The sequence below is a fragment of the Eptatretus burgeri genome, chromosome 15, assembly GCF_056783735.1.
Source record: "Eptatretus burgeri isolate ZD-2024b chromosome 15, Ebu_testis_v1, whole genome shotgun sequence".
Lineage (NCBI taxonomy): Eukaryota > Metazoa > Chordata > Myxini > Myxiniformes > Myxinidae > Eptatretus > Eptatretus burgeri.
In genome coordinates, this window is record NC_140975.1 from 11,530,142 (window position 1) to 11,545,774 (window position 15,633).

The following is a 15,633-nucleotide window of genomic DNA, read 5'->3' on the forward strand; positions in this document are numbered from 1 at the left end:
TATGTCACACTAATACTTCACTTTTAATCATTAAATTAATAGGAAAATGTTAAGAAAAGCCAAGAGAAAGCCATCAATAACACCTTAACGGTTAAGGCATTAATGTTCAGAATATAATCAGAATACTGGCTGTAGTTCACCACCTTTAAAGTACTTTTTCGTGGTTATTAACAAAGCATAATTTTTGTTTGTGGACCTGAAATCTTTAACACCATGGCATGGGAACATACTATTATGTATCAATTTACATTAACCCCCCCCCCCCCCCGCCGCCGTTGAAAATGGGAGTGACTGAACCATGACGTGAAGTACTTATTCGTGTCTTCTTGAACAAAGCATAATTTTAGTGCGTGGGTGGACGTGAAACTTGCTACATGTACACCATGGCATGAAAACCTACGAGTGTATCAATTTACATTCATTCATTGCCCCACTCCTCCCCCCCCCCCACCCCACCTGTTGTCCATAGTTTCTCCATTGTAAATGCTATAATGCCTCATTCATCATCATCTGTATCAGAATCATATTCCATGATAGTGTTCGTGTCATTTTCCTCAACTTCTTCAAGTTTTGAATAAGATACACCGTGACCAAAACGATTCAATGTGTGTCTCAACTCAACATTACCAGTTCAGGATTTGATGGCATATGGTAGGAGTACATGCTTTGGTGGCTTCTCAAGCCCATTTGTGACTGCATACACTAGATCTTGGCTGAATGAGGTGGTCAATCTTTGCACCCGTTCTGAAGGACATGTCGACATGAACAGTTCCCTTCACCGGTCAACAATGTACGGTAAAATTGAACCAATACCTCTGGAGTTCTGGAGATACTTGTATCAGGAGGCCAGGCTTTGCTAATCTCCTGGGATTTGATAGCTTGGCGCAATGCAAGAGCAGCCTGAGGAACAAGGCTATCATCAAATTTGATTTGACCATTTCTAGCTCCTTTCTTACAGCCTGGTAATCTTTGACAAGACTATCAACTGTAAGTGAGGTGGGAAAAACAAGAAGAGCACCATTGTCTTCATTGACAAAGTGCAATGTATCATTAAACTCCATCTCTAGCATGCGACGAATATGTTTTTTCGTTGACAGCTCAATAGTAAACCCAAGGGTCGCTAGACTTTCAGTTAATTTACATGTCAACTGCACTGCACACAAGGTTGGGTAAACGTTTGTCTAACAAACGAGAACAAGTCACATTTTGCAATGTCAACGGCACCTTCATAGTTCATTTCTTCAACGTCATGATCTTCCTCGGCATCAACTTGTCCTTGTCCTGGTCGTGTGTAGTTTCTGTAACATTTGCGATGATAGTGGCCCTCGGCGGCCACTAGATCTCGACTTACAAGTGCAAGAACTCTCTCATCCATCTTCCGTAACGCTGCATCCCTGATCGTATTGTCTGCCCGAAGTTCCCGACACTGAACCAAAGGTGTTCTTGTCTTCGAATTTTTAACAAATTTGTCCTTTTCACAAAATATACACTTCAGTTCATAGAGTCTAGAAAATTCACCACTTGACCTGTTGCTGGTACGTTGAGTTTGCGTCTTCTGGGACTCATTTTGTGCAACAATCCTATCAAGCAGCTTTTTCAGCGAAAAATGAGAACGGCACTTTCGATGGTACCACACATTTGGCACCTCCCGCTCACCTAGATTCTTCGTCAAGTCCAGGATGCCACTGTGCTTCCTTATCTCAGCAGCTCTGAGTAACGTTTCCCATGAGTTGTAATCAACAGGAGATATCAGCTTGGCGCTTGGATCACTTTCAGTTTCACGACGGTCCAGCATACATTCGTATGGAGCCGGCTTAAACCGCTTTGGCACTGGAGGAGTGGCAGTTCCTGTTGCCATTGTTAGTCAACCGTAATACCTGAAAAAGACACAACTAAATCAATGGAAGCTTCATTATTACTTGACATTTGCCAAGTCAATCTAACTATATTGAAACTCATTATTTCAGCCAGGATTGAATCATGAGCCACAACTCCACAAAATAATGCATGCTCCCTGCATGACTGGCTCCAATGTGAAACAAGGGTGTGTGTGGTGGAGAGCCGGGTGTAGAGCATCATAACACTTAATATAGAGCATAATCATGTATTCTATGATGATATAAAGTATCTATATTACCTCCAGTCATGTTTTAGCTTACCTGTATCATTAGTTTGCATTTCTGCACTGAAATCAGCTTTCTCTGAAAATGAGTTTGGAAGAAAGTGAATAATTTGATGGCTGCGACCTATTGGCTGTAGTTTGAAACAGGGAGCATTCATTTTATTCTGACACCAGGCTAACATCAAGGCACAAAGTTCTTTTTGGAAACATTATAAGCCTACATATGCTATTTGATTATATTCTGAACATTTACCCCTTAACCATTAAGGCATTATTGATGGTTTTCTCTTGGATTTTCTTCACATTTTCTTATTAATTTGATGATTAAAAGTGAAATATTAGGGTGACATACATGGTTTTTCACTTTGTACTTGATAGATATTTGCATTACGAAACTCTTTAAAATTGGCACTCATTTGACCTTTGACCTTGAAAATTTGACCTTGAAGGTCAAAATTCGCAATGTGCCTTGTGGAGTCCTCCGATACAAATATTTTAAAGGGTTATTCACTAATATAGGTTGATTGGCTGCAACGCTATGGGCATTTTCCATTTTCTTGCCTTAGAACAGCCATTTTAAGCACTTTTTTTTACATACGTCGTGTTTCGTTTAGTACAGGATGGACATTATGCAATATCCTTGAACATTGGTGGGTTAAAATCATAGCAGGAATCTAATAAAATAATTCTAGGTGTAAAAGTGACAATTAAGGTCTGTTCATACCCTCTGTCGGGCCATTTATGACTATATTCCAGATTTTAGGCAAGCCCAAAAATTGGTGACCTTTTGACCTCTGCTGACCTACATTTGACCTACATCGGAAAATATTTATTTTCAGTCTGTAGAGGATCCCAGGACACACATTTTGAGTGGTCACTTTCTCTGATAGGATGATTTTTCCAGTAGTGATCATTTTAATTTCCCCTACCCCAAACTATTGGCTCTGAATCCAAACACGCATCATCAAGTTCAAGGGATGATTACTATGAAAAAACTACCACAGAAAAAGGTTATCATCCTTAAATCCATCACTACAGACATAGATCTATCAGAAAAACACTATGAGCCTTTGTCCATCTGGGTGGTACCAATTCCTCAAAATCTGGCCTCTGGCCCATGGACTAAAGTCAAGGTACAATTCCAAATGGACAGTGAATGAATCACTGAAGGAATTAAATAAGTTGTTTTCATGATTCTTTCTTTACTCATTTTAGCAATGTATTGTTTGGTTTGTAAAACAAACATTTTACGTTTATAGTTATTTATTTATTTATTTATTTATTTATCAAAGCTCATTTCAATATGAATTGAACAATAAACTGCATGGAAGTCTGGGTTGTGGGGGTTGGGGCTAATCTTTATGCAGAAGGACAATTTTGAAGTGTGGAAAATAATTCAGTGTGAAAACGGAGACGTATTAAACACTTCAACGATTCATGTGATACCAGCGTGTGTGCCGTTTGAAACACCAAAGGCCAACTAAGTTGGACAAGTTGGTTCAAGACAGGGCAATAATGAGACTGACAACTCCGAATCTCTTCATAAAGCAGACTTTTTCTACTTCGTTCGTATGTGGCACCTGGTTGTGGAGAAGCATCATTGGCTGAGGTCACGGCTCTGCAGCTGATGTAATGCCCTCTGCTGGTTAAAGCAGGAATTTGTCATTTATTCAGGGTGGGGGCAATAGCTCGCCGACTCTTCACAAAGGACACCGTGGGATCTTTAACGTCCACCAACTAATGCTGGCAGACGGGATTCCCGTTTAACACCCATCCATGGGTCGGCACACACATTGATGAATTATCCCACCTGTGAAACCCCAGAATGAGAGTTTATAGCTGGATCGGGAATAAAACCCAGGCGAGACAGCTGAGAGACAAGTGAGAGTACCTCTAAGCTATCCAATCATCCCTTTGTATTTCAGCCCTTTATAAAGCAGACAGTCTGCCCCTTTAATATGGTTGCCTCATGTTTTAAAGCTGAACAAATTGTAAATTTATGGAAAATGGCAAATTGGAGCCTTAGCTAAAAGATGGAAGCATTTTGTTTATTACCTCCACCACCGAAGGTGAAGGAGGTTATGTTTTCACCCCTTTCTGTCTGTTTGTTCGTTTGTGTGTAGGATATCTCAAAAAAGTTGTGGACGGATCCGGATGAAATTTTGTGGATTTCAAGGATGAACTGATTAGATTTTGGTGAAGATCCGGATTCGGATGAAACTTGGTGGCCAGGTTGGGTGTGTGACAAGCAAGAATTGATTCGATTTTGGTGACAATCCAGATCCGGACCAGACTACTAGAATTTTAAAAGTAATTCTTCACCATTGAGAGATCGGGCCAAAAATAATATTTTGCACAATATCCCAAAAAGTTGTGGACAGATTCAGACGAAACGTGTTGGACATGTTGGGTGTAACAAGGAAGAACTGATTCAATTTTGTTTAATATCCGAATCCGAATCTGATAATTTTTAAAGTGATTCTTCACCATTGACAAATAGGGCTAAACTGATATGTAGCACGAGATCTCAAAAAGTTGTGGCGGATTCCGATAAAACTTGGTGGACACGTGTGTGTGGCAAGGACGAAATGATTCGATTTTGGTGAAGATCCGAATCCGGATCTGGGTACGAGATTAATTTAATTTTTAAAGTGATTCTTCACCATTGAGAGATAGGGCCAAAAACTATATTGTACTGTATAGCATGATATTTCAAAAATGTATTGGGACTGATACGTTCTCGTGGATCAGGCAGGCATTACGTGGCGGAGGTATGCGCTCTACCGAGTGCACTTCCAGTTTAATACATGATTTAGGCTCGTGGAATAGCTATGACACATAACATATCAAGACACAACATAAGAAAGGGAATAGCAGGAGAAAGGAGAAACACCAACAGAAGGATGGAGGGAGAAAGTCGACAGAGATAGACAAACAAAGGATGCAGGTCATGATGAGGGGTAAAGGAGAACGCAAATGGATAGACAAGATGGATACATAAGCAAAATTTTGGGAGAGGTGGGGATGGTTTAACGAGTGTAGAAAATATTTTTGGTGAAGGATGACTTGAGATAGCGGTAGACAGCTGTCTTGAACATCTGGAGGGAAGAATGAAATTAAATAGAGGATGGAAGGTGGTTCTTCAGGTGGGAAAAAAAAGAGCAATAAATGAGTGGAAGTGGGCAGTGGTTCTGGATTTAGGCAGTTTCACTAAGAGGGGGTGCAGGTGTACCGCATGTGTCCTGCAGATACCTGGGGGACAAAGCACGGAAAAGGGAGAGGGTGGAAGACCAGAAAGTTCATGGAGGAAGAGAGAGAGAGAGACCAGCGACCTATCAGTGAGGGCGAAGTGATCGGCCAATAGACTCAGCTTCATTGCGAGAGATTCCAATGATATTTAAGGCCTTTGTTTCCACAGTGTCAAGTTGAGCAAGATGTAAGGCAGGGGATCCAGCCCAGAGGGAAGAGCAATACTCCATCGAGCTGCAGATGATAGCCTTGTAAGTGGATAGGAGCTCAGTTGTGCAAAGGTAGGACTTTGCATGATGGAGGATACCAAGTCGACATCTCGCTTTGGAGGCCAACTTTGAAATGTAGCTTGTCCAAGAGAGATCATGACTGAGAGTGAGACCCAAGGGTTTGAGTGGCTGAACCTCTTTGAGAGGGTTGTTGAGTAAGAATGTGGGAGCAGTGGTGGAACAGTCCTTTTGGAGAGAGAGTGTGAGTGTGGGATTTCTCAGGATTGAAAGGATTCCAAATATTTGACCAGTTTGTGATTTTGTCAAGATTGGAGAAGAGGGAAGAGTCTGCTACCTGTGTCAGAAGGATGAGAGATGTCACGGCAGAGAATGGAGTCATCAGCAATGAGATAGAGGATTTTCCACAGTCAGTGAGATCATTGATGAAGATTAGGAATAAGGTGGGGCCTAGAGACACTGCCTTGTGGTACTCCAGCCTGCCTTTATCGGAAAAGGAGAAGAAAGGGTTCTGCTGAGAGCCACATGTTGGCTACGAGAGTGGAGGAAGTCAGTAATCCAAGAGTGCAATTGGCCTTGGATTCCATAGGCAGACAGTTTGGAGAGCAAGGCCAGATGCCAGAGTGTATTGAAAGCTCGAGATATATCCAGAGAGACAGCCTTGATCTCAAGTCTACCATTGAGGGCCTCCATCCATTGTTGGGAGAGTGGAAGCAGCATGTCCATGGTAGAGTGAGCATGTCTGAATCCAAATGAATGATGTGAGATGAGGCTGTTTGAGAAAAGGAATGATTTTATGTCACCTGCGATGATAGATTCCATGACCTTACTGATGATTGAAGTCAGCTAATTGGTCTGTAGTCAAAGGGATTCCTTTTTGCACCTTTTTATGTAATGCTGTGATGTTAGCTGTTTTCCAAGCAGATGCAAGATTACCTATTGTAAGTGACAGGGTGAAAAGACAGAGAAGGGAAGCACAAGACAAGCACAGAGCATATTTTTAGGACATGTGAGCTGATGCTGTCTGGTCCAGTTGCAGAGTCAGAGTCAGGGTTGCCAGAAACTTTTCCACCTTCTCAGGTGCAAAAGACAGAATTCAGGAGCAGCTGGATATGACTGGGAAGGGTGTGTACAGAGAGAGAGAGAGGGGTTCTGGACACAATATTTTGAGGAAAACACAGAATTGAGGCATTCGGCCTTCTCACAAGTAGAGTCGGCTGTGGTGTAATTTAAGTGAAGAAAGGGATGGAAGGGGAGCATACACCAGAGACAGACTTGACGAGGCACCACCAGGTTTTAGAGGAGGGAGGCAAGTTTGAAAGCTCTTTCTTGAGATTGGACAGATATTGTTTTTTGGCTCTCCTGAGAGTGGACACACATTTGTTGTCGGCTTTGTGGAATGATCTGAAGTTGCCTTCGGTTGGATTTGCCTTCCAGGAGGAGAATGCAAATTGTTTGAAAGCAATTGTCTCACTACAGGGTTCAGAGTACCAAGCATAATAATGGAGCAAAGACCAATAAGAGGGACAGGGACATTGAAATTATATTAATAGGGCCAACTAATCTAAGATTTGTCTTAACTTGTCCCTTTTCAAAATGATTTTAGCAGGAAAAGCCTTCCTTTAGAAGGAGCTTCAGGCTAATTGTCCCATCTTCAAATATGTGGACAGAGAAGATCTCAAAATATGTTCCTCAAAATGAGGAATTTGGGTTCAGAGGTCCATATAAACTATCCCTGCCAAAAGATTAAAATGAAAGGGTAAAGTAGGATATGAATGTTAAATACTCGGATGTGTGTCAAAAAATTGACAAGAATATGTTATGTGATAAAAACATTGTCAAGCTGAGCGAGCTCGGTCAGGTGTACATCTCAAGCCTGGAACATACGGAATTTCCCAATCCAAGCTACCACCGTGATAAATTCAAGGCCAAGCTACAGAAGGATGTCAACTATAGTGTGAAATTATCATTCTGCAAACTTGATAACCAGAAACAATTTACATCATATATCGTATACAGCTCTTACATTCATGTAAACCGTGCTGTCAATTGTGCATATGAAGCAAGTTCAGCAGACGTCATTACGGATGCCACCACTTACCTACATCAGTTGATTATCCATAGTTTTGAACAAGCTGGAGAACGGAAATGGCCACCAGCAACAAAAGACCCAGAAAACAATGAGGAGATACTGCCATCGCAGCTTAAGAGGTTCTTGAGTTATGTGATCACTGGGAAACAACTGCTGCCACATCATGAGCCCAGAGGCTGGTTCACTCTATCGATCGAGACTTATGCAGGGCTGCCACCAATGGCGAGTGGAAACTACCTATGCCAACTTCTTTGAACCAGTAAAGCAGATGAACCTGAGAACCCTTGGTGACACGAACAAGAAGACAAAAAATAACAATGGCAAAGAACAAAGTGGTCCAGTATAAGCAAGAGAGTACTATTGCCTTCCAATTATTTGTAAAATCCTAAAGCCAAGGCTTGCAGTTGGACATGAAGGAACTGATGGCGTACCCATTGACCCCTGTTACATATAGCATCGGGACAGCTGATGGATTTCTGGCAAAGACAGACAAATCAAAATGTTTCTATTATTTGACCAAAGAGTGTGAAGATGCTCCAGTCCCATCAGTGGAGTTTACACTTGTGGTCCATAATGGGAATGGTTACTGTTCAAATATCATTAATGATAGAGCACGGATAGGTGTACTGCCAATTCCATCAAATCAATGGAACATGAATGAAGAGGCTGCAGTGAGAAACTCATCGTCAAGGGTGAAAGTACAAAGAAGCCCCCCGACTGGAAGCTGTTCTTGACAAATGATGAGAAGACGCAATTCATCAATCTCTTCTGTAAAGTATGGAGTCATCAGTCATATGCCAGCAAGTTCCTGGGAAGAAAAGTCATCCTGATCTGTGAGGGGGCTACATACCAGTTGACGTACTCATGAGGGCAGAGGGCTCCACACAGCATCATTGCACAGCACTCATGTATCTCCACGCGTACACTGGATGTGACACAACCAGCACCTTTAAGTGACTAGGGAAGATAAAGCCCATGAAAACTGTTCAGAAAAGTTCAAAGTTTGCAGCTGCATTGTCCAGGTTGGGAGAAACGTGGAATGTGGCAGATGACTTAATTGATGAAATAGATGTGTTCACTTGTGCCATCTATGGTCGCGCTCGTGTGCATAAGGTCAACGAACTGTGACCCGTCCGCATAAAGGAGCTATGTGGCAAGGAGGGCAACTCGACCCTTTAAAGAATTGGGATCTCGGAACACTACCATCATGTAGAAGAAGTCAAGAGCAGCACATAAGGCGGGTGAACTGTCAGCTTGGAATCTGGAAGAGGGCCGATATCTGTAAACAGGATATTCCAGATGTAACGGTTAGCCATGGAGGGGGGTTGAGGGATGGCAAGCTTGAGCCACTATGGTATGTAGGAAATGTTCTGCCACAACAGCTCATCGATATCATCAACAAACCACGATACTCTGACGATGTGGACAGATGCAGAACTACCAAACATCCCATATCAGTTTGGTGGAGACAGCACTGACGGTGATAAAGATTGACAATGTTCACCAGTGAATGAACTCTGTGCTCCCTGATTATATTGAATACATTACCCAGTATATCTTGCTTGGTGGAAGCTTGTTCATTTGTTAATGTGCATACATTGTCAGGATAGTTTCATCCTTCATAATGCTCACAATGTTTATGACCATATGTTACATCAGAGAAGCATAAAATATTGAATTGGTGCAGGAGTTTTTGATGTATTGAATCTCATGAATGTGTGCTCACCGTTTTCCTTTCTCTATTGACGAGGGCCATTTTTGAACTCGCCATAACTTTGTCAGTTTATGTCATAGAACCATAGTTTTGGTGTCAAATGTTGGGTACATGGATACAGTTTATTTTAGTACTTGACTTTGACGAATAAATTCTCAGATATTCACTTCCAACAAAAGTAAATGGAGAAATTTGATCATTTTTGTGACGTGCCAGATATGAACGTGGGGTGTGGGCATATGTAGTCCAATAACTCACATTAAATCTTTTTGAAACATGACAATATTGATTTCAGAAGACCCAGCAGAAGCTAAGCTTTAATTATGGTACCTCGTTTGTATGTATTACTGCTGTAATTATTGCACAAATTACCAAAGTATGAAACATGGAAACGGAGTGTGATGCGAATCGACCACGGTCGCGTTTTGAGGGTACCTCCAAATATTGAGCCAAAATGACAAGTTCGTCTCAACTAATGGAATGTTAACATGTAATTTCATGTTTGGGATACTTTCAACCCGAGGGCATCAGAAAAATATCGTGTCAGAAGTTTTTTTTGGGGGGGGGGACGGAGACGGAGATGGGACGTACACAGGCAGCGATAGCAGACCATGGCCTATTTACATCATAAATAAATTTTCCAGGATGACTACACCTCATTCACTGCTCAAAGCCTGAGACCTTAAATTCCACTACATTTTAGATATACAAGTTCAATACAGTACTGTTGGACCCCGCTATTTGCGGATTCATTATTCGCAGACCTCACATAATCGCGCTTTATAAAATGCAGCCTGCTTAGACATTCGCAGGCCTGTGCTTCACTTATTCGCAGTTTTTATTCGCATTTTCATGATTTTGTTGCGTGCGTATTCACCGTTTTTCAAAGGCCTATTTGCAGTTTTTCTGGGGATTTTTGATTTTTTCCTCATTAATCACTAACTGCCAGGAACCTATCTCCCCTTTTTCCATTGAAACAATGCCCCGCTATTCGCAGATTCACGGCATTTTCCAGGATGTATCCCCCACGAAGTGGGGTCCGACAGTACTATATTTGGGCTGTTGCACCTCGTTTTTGGCCCCATCTCTTGACGGTGAGGAATCACTTTAAAAATTAAAACATTCCCAGATCCGGATTTGGATCTTCACCAGAATCGAATCGATTTGTCCTTGTCACACACCCAAACTGTCCACTAAGTTTCGTCCAAATCCGTCCACAACTTTTTGAGATATCAAGCTATACATCGTTTTTGGCTGCATCTCTCAATGGTGAAGAATCACTAAAGAAATTATCGTATCATTGAGATCTTCAGCAAAATCTAATCATTTCAACCTTGTCACACACACATCGAACCTCTAAACCACATTTCATCCGAATCCGACAATAACTTTTTGATACATCCTGCAAACAGACAGACCGAGACAGGGGTGAAAACATAAGCTCAGTCCACCTTCACTGGCGGAGGTAAGTAGAACGGCTTTCGGTGGAGCACGTACATCCGCCAGGCTGAACAGTTTACGTGTTGTATCCCACCGATAGGCTGGATCTCGATCTGGAACTGAACCAAAATCGAATCGGCTTGTTCTTGTCACCTACCCAACTCATCCAACAAGTTTCGTCATAACTCATCCACAACTCTTTGAAACATAATGCTGCATATCGTTTTTGGCCCCATCTCTCAATGCTGAAAAATCATTTTAAGAAAATTAAAAAATTCTCCTATCCAGATTCGGATCTGAGCAAGTGAAAGGTGTTGGAGATGGGTGAGAATGATGAAAAGAGATTACACGATGCAAGGGGTAATCTTGGAGCATGTCACACAGGAGGATCTGGGGGTGGTAATAGATACGGGAGGTAAGTAGTTAGCACAGTGCCAGGCAACTATAGGTAAAGCAAATAGGGTTTCAGGTTGTATTCGGAGGGGGATCAATTATAATTCAAAAGAGGTGGTGTTAACATTGTACAGGAATTTAGTGAGGGCCACATCGAGAATATTGTGTGCGGTTTTGGTCACCACAACTCAGGAAGGACATAGATGCCAGAGAGGGTTCAGCACAGGGCTACGAGATTGATTCCGGGCCTTCGCTCGACTCAACTATGAGGAGCGGTTGAAGGAGACAGGGCATAAATACACAAGAAAGGAGGCGGTTACGAGGAGATATGATGTAGATGTTTAAGATCATGAAGAGTATGGATAAAATAAGTAAAGATGAATTATTCCTCAAAATATCGACAGTGATAGGACAAGGGGCCATAGCCTGAGAGTAAAGAAGGTAAGAGTTAAGACGGTAAGTAAGGCAGGGGACTTTTACTCAGAGAGTAGTTAATGCATGGAATGGTCTCCCTGGTAAGGTAGTGCCAGCAGAAACAGTACAAAAGTTTAACTTGGAATTAGATAGGTACCTGGAAGTTATGGAGATGGAGGGGTATAGGGATGTTGACAGGACTATGAAGGAGCTTGAACATTGATGGGCGATTGTGTGTAGCTACACCTGGTGTTGGCTTACTGGTTAAGGCCCTGACACACCTTGACGATTTAGCCAGTGTATGCCTGACGAATGAAAAATTTGGCTAAAACGCTGGCACATGTCTAATACGTTATGGGTAAGTTTGTATACGTGAAGAGCACGCTGGCATACGTCGAAGTACGTTGGCATACATCGTAGTAGGCTGGCATACGTCGTAGTACGCTGGCATTTGTCATAGTACGCCGAGCTGTTAGACAAATTTTCCATGCTTGAAATTTTTGACGTATGCCAGCGTATGACTCACACGTACCGCATAACGCTGGCCATAAGTTGTAGGCACGTTACGTGATCGTTGACACACGTTACTTGTAAGTTACTCATAAGTCGAAACACGTCGAGGTAATGTTTAGCATACCCGAAACTTATTTCTAACCTATGAGTAACGTGTTGTAGGCAAGTTACGCGATCGTTGACACACGTTGATACACGTTACTTGTACGTTACTCATAAGTCGAAACACGTCGAGGTAATGGTTAGCGTCAGTGTTCCAGACTCCCTGTTTTTTTTTTTTGTTTCTTTTTTTTTCTTCGGTATGATGGTGATGTTGACACTTCGATTTCTAGTGCCGTTATAATATAATATAATTAATAGGCTGCCGCTCAACGATTTAAATCATAACCGCACTAGAAATCGAAGTGTCAACATCACCGTCATACCGAAGAAAAAATAATTATTAAAAAAAAAAAACCATGGAGTCTGGAACACTGACGCTAACCATTACCTCGACGTGTTTCGACTTATGAGTAACGTACAAGTAACGTGTATCAACGTGTGTCAACGATCGCGTAACTTGCCTACAACTTATGGCCAGCGTATGCGGAACGTGTGTCATACGCTGAGTACGTCGAGAAATTTTCAACATGCTGAAAATTTATCGACGTACTCGGCGTATAAAGCGTACTATGACGTATGCCAGCGTGCTCTTAACGTATACAAAACTTACCCATAACGTATTCGACGTGTGCCAGCTTGGTTCGGCAAATTTTTCATACGTCGGCATACACTGGCGAAAACGTCAAGGTGTGACAGCGGCTTCACACTTCGATGTCTAGTGTTGTTATGATTTGAATCGTCGAGCCGCAGCCTATGAATAGCCTATGCCACGTGATCGTCGGCGATACGCTGCCGCGCGCTATGCATAAGTTAGACTATCGTTGGGCATAGGTTGTGAACGCCAACAACATGCTCAGCATTCGTTGGTATAAGTTATCTATACGTGATTGAAACGTTCTGTGTACGTTCCTAATACGTTATGCATACGTCCAACATGTTATTATACGCCAAAAACTTAAAAAACATCAATAGTTCAGCGTACGCCAGCGTTTTACATACATTTTGAGACCTTGCCAAACGTTGGCTAAAACGTCAAGGTGTGACAGCCCCTTTAGGGTGGGGGGCTTGGGATCTGAGGATCCTGAGTTCAAAATCCCACGTTGCTGTTGAATTAATATCCGGTGGGGTTGACTGACTGTCATCCTTCTGAGGTCGGCAAAATGAGTGCCAGCTTGCTGGTATCCTGTGTCGGAGTGGCGATCCGTCCAGAATTGTGCCCGATAGCCAAGGAGACTGCTTCGGCAGCACCAACTCTCTGTACAGAGTATGGTCCCCATGGATGGATGGATGGATGGATGGATGGATGTGTGCATCTGTGCAGTGTTGTTGGTGGACTCGTCAAGGAGTCTTATGCAGTTGATGTCGTATTTTTTTTAACCCCCTTCCCTGGAAGCAAGCAAGCAAGCAAGCAAGCAAGCAAGCAAGCAAGCAAGCAAGCAAGCAAGCAAACCGCATTATTTCTTGTTTTTGGTCTGGTGTTAATTGACGTGCTGCAGGCATGATGGGCCGAATGGCCGACACCTGCGTCCAATTTCCTTGTAAATCAGGATCGTCACCAAAACCGAATCGATTTGTCCTCGTCACACACCCAACCTGTCCACCAGGCGTCGTCCGAATCCGTCCATAACTTTTCGAGAAGATATCCTGTTCACAAACAAACAAACAAACATGGACGTAAACATAGCCTCGGTCCACCTTTGGTGGCAGAAGCAATAACACCGAGACTTTGACATATTGAGTATTTCTTATCTAATGCAATATGTCACGTGTTACACGGTGAATAATGACACAGGAAAATCGCAGATTACCGAACACCACAACATCTGCTCTGCTGACTGGAGGAGGACGCCCCCCGCCCCCAATGCTACGACTCTTATTTTGAAGGTGTGGCGAACGTTTCACTTCGCGCGTCTGAGGTAACTTCTCCATCGAAGAAGAAGAAGATGAAGATGAAGATGAAGAAGAAGAAGAAGAAGTAGAAGTAGAAGAATCACTCAAAGAGCGACGGTGATTGGCGCGTTTGGAATCGCAAAATCAACCAATCAGCCGCTGACTTGCGAGAGCGGTACGTCTGCTCGTGGAGTCTGAACGGTTGGTTTTTTTTCACCCCCTCTCTCGTTAAAGGTATTTTTGATGTATAAAACACATTTCTCTTATACATGTTGCATTTATCATGATTTCAATCGTCAGTAAATTTATATAAAGTTGTGCTTCCTGAGGTATTGTTCATCTTAAGCGTGGTTTCTTTCGACGTCGCCATTTTGTGTGCAATACCTGAGGTGAAAATCTCATCGGAATTCGCCGTTCATTTTGTTCCCCCCTTTGTTTGTTCTCATGTTAACACTTGTTTTCATGAACGAGCATCTCCGCCTATCGATGCATGTTCTGCGTTCAAACCGCGGTTAATAAACTTCTGGCTGCGGGTAAATGTGTCGTTTTATTAGGATTTAAGTGTTTTTAATAATAATTTCAACCTCGTGTATAGATTATCACGATGACGGTTATGAAAATGAATTGTTTGATTACGGACTGTTTTAAACGCAGAATGTAAAGTTTTCATTACGTTTCATTCAAACGCTGGTTGAGGAAGACTTCTCCATGACAACCACATCATTTAACCTCCCCCCGCCCCCTTTCCTCACCTCCACCCCGCCCCCTTTCCTCACCTCCACCCCGCCCCCTTTCCTCACCTCCACCCTGCCCCCTTTCCTCACCTCCACCCTGCCCCCTTTCCTCACCTCCACCCCCGCCCCTTTCCTCACCTCCACCCCCACCCCTTTCCTCACCTCCACCCCCACCCCTTTTCCTCACCTCCACCCCCACCCCTTTCCTCACCTCCACCCCCCACCCCTTTCCTCACCTCCACCCCCACCCCTTTCCTCACCTCCACCCCCCACCCCTTTCCTCACCTCCACCCCCATCCCCTTTCCTCACCTCCACCCCCATCCCCTTTCCTCACCTCCACCCCCATCCCCTTTCCTCACCACCACCCCCACCCCTTTCCTCACCTCCACCCCCATCCCCTTTCCTCACCACCCCCCACCCCTTTTCCTCACCTCCACCCCCACCCCTTTCCTCACCACCCCCCATCCCCCTTTCCTCACCTCCACCCCCATCCCCTTTCCTCACCTCCACCCCCACCCCTTTTCCTCACTTCCACCCCCCACCCCTTTCCTCACCACCACCCCCTTTCCTCACTTCCACCCCCCACCCCTTTCCTCACCTCCACCCCCGCCCTTTCCTCACTTCCACCCCCACCCCTTTCCTCACTTCCACCCCCCCCACCCCTTTCCTCACCTCCACCCCCACCCCTTTCCTCACCTCCACCCCCCACCCCTTTCCTCACCTCCACCCCCCACCCCTTTCC

At 43.5% G+C, this 15,633-nt stretch overlaps 1 protein-coding gene and 1 long non-coding RNA gene across 5 annotated transcripts in view; one reads left to right on the forward strand and one right to left on the reverse strand.

Annotated features, from left to right (window-relative positions):
- Window positions 1–14,206, reverse strand: LOC147011508 (uncharacterized). The gene is made up of 2 exons (XR_015052036.1): window positions 14,075–14,206; window positions 1–1,877 (listed from the first exon to the last, which is right to left on the reverse strand). It is a non-coding gene; the product is annotated as an uncharacterized LOC147011508 (long non-coding RNA).
- The window catches only part of LOC147011509 (nuclear receptor coactivator 5-like), a 22,578-nt gene continuing 21,103 nt past the window's right edge, over window positions 14,159–15,633 (forward strand). Inside the window, exon 1 of one of the 4 annotated variants that reach the window (XM_085858378.1) lies at window positions 14,159–14,390. The gene's annotated coding sequence lies outside the window, so the exon portion shown is untranslated. The remainder of the gene's footprint in view (window positions 14,391–15,633) is intronic. The other 3 variants (XM_085858379.1, XM_085858380.1, XM_085858381.1) reach the window with 3 other exon arrangements.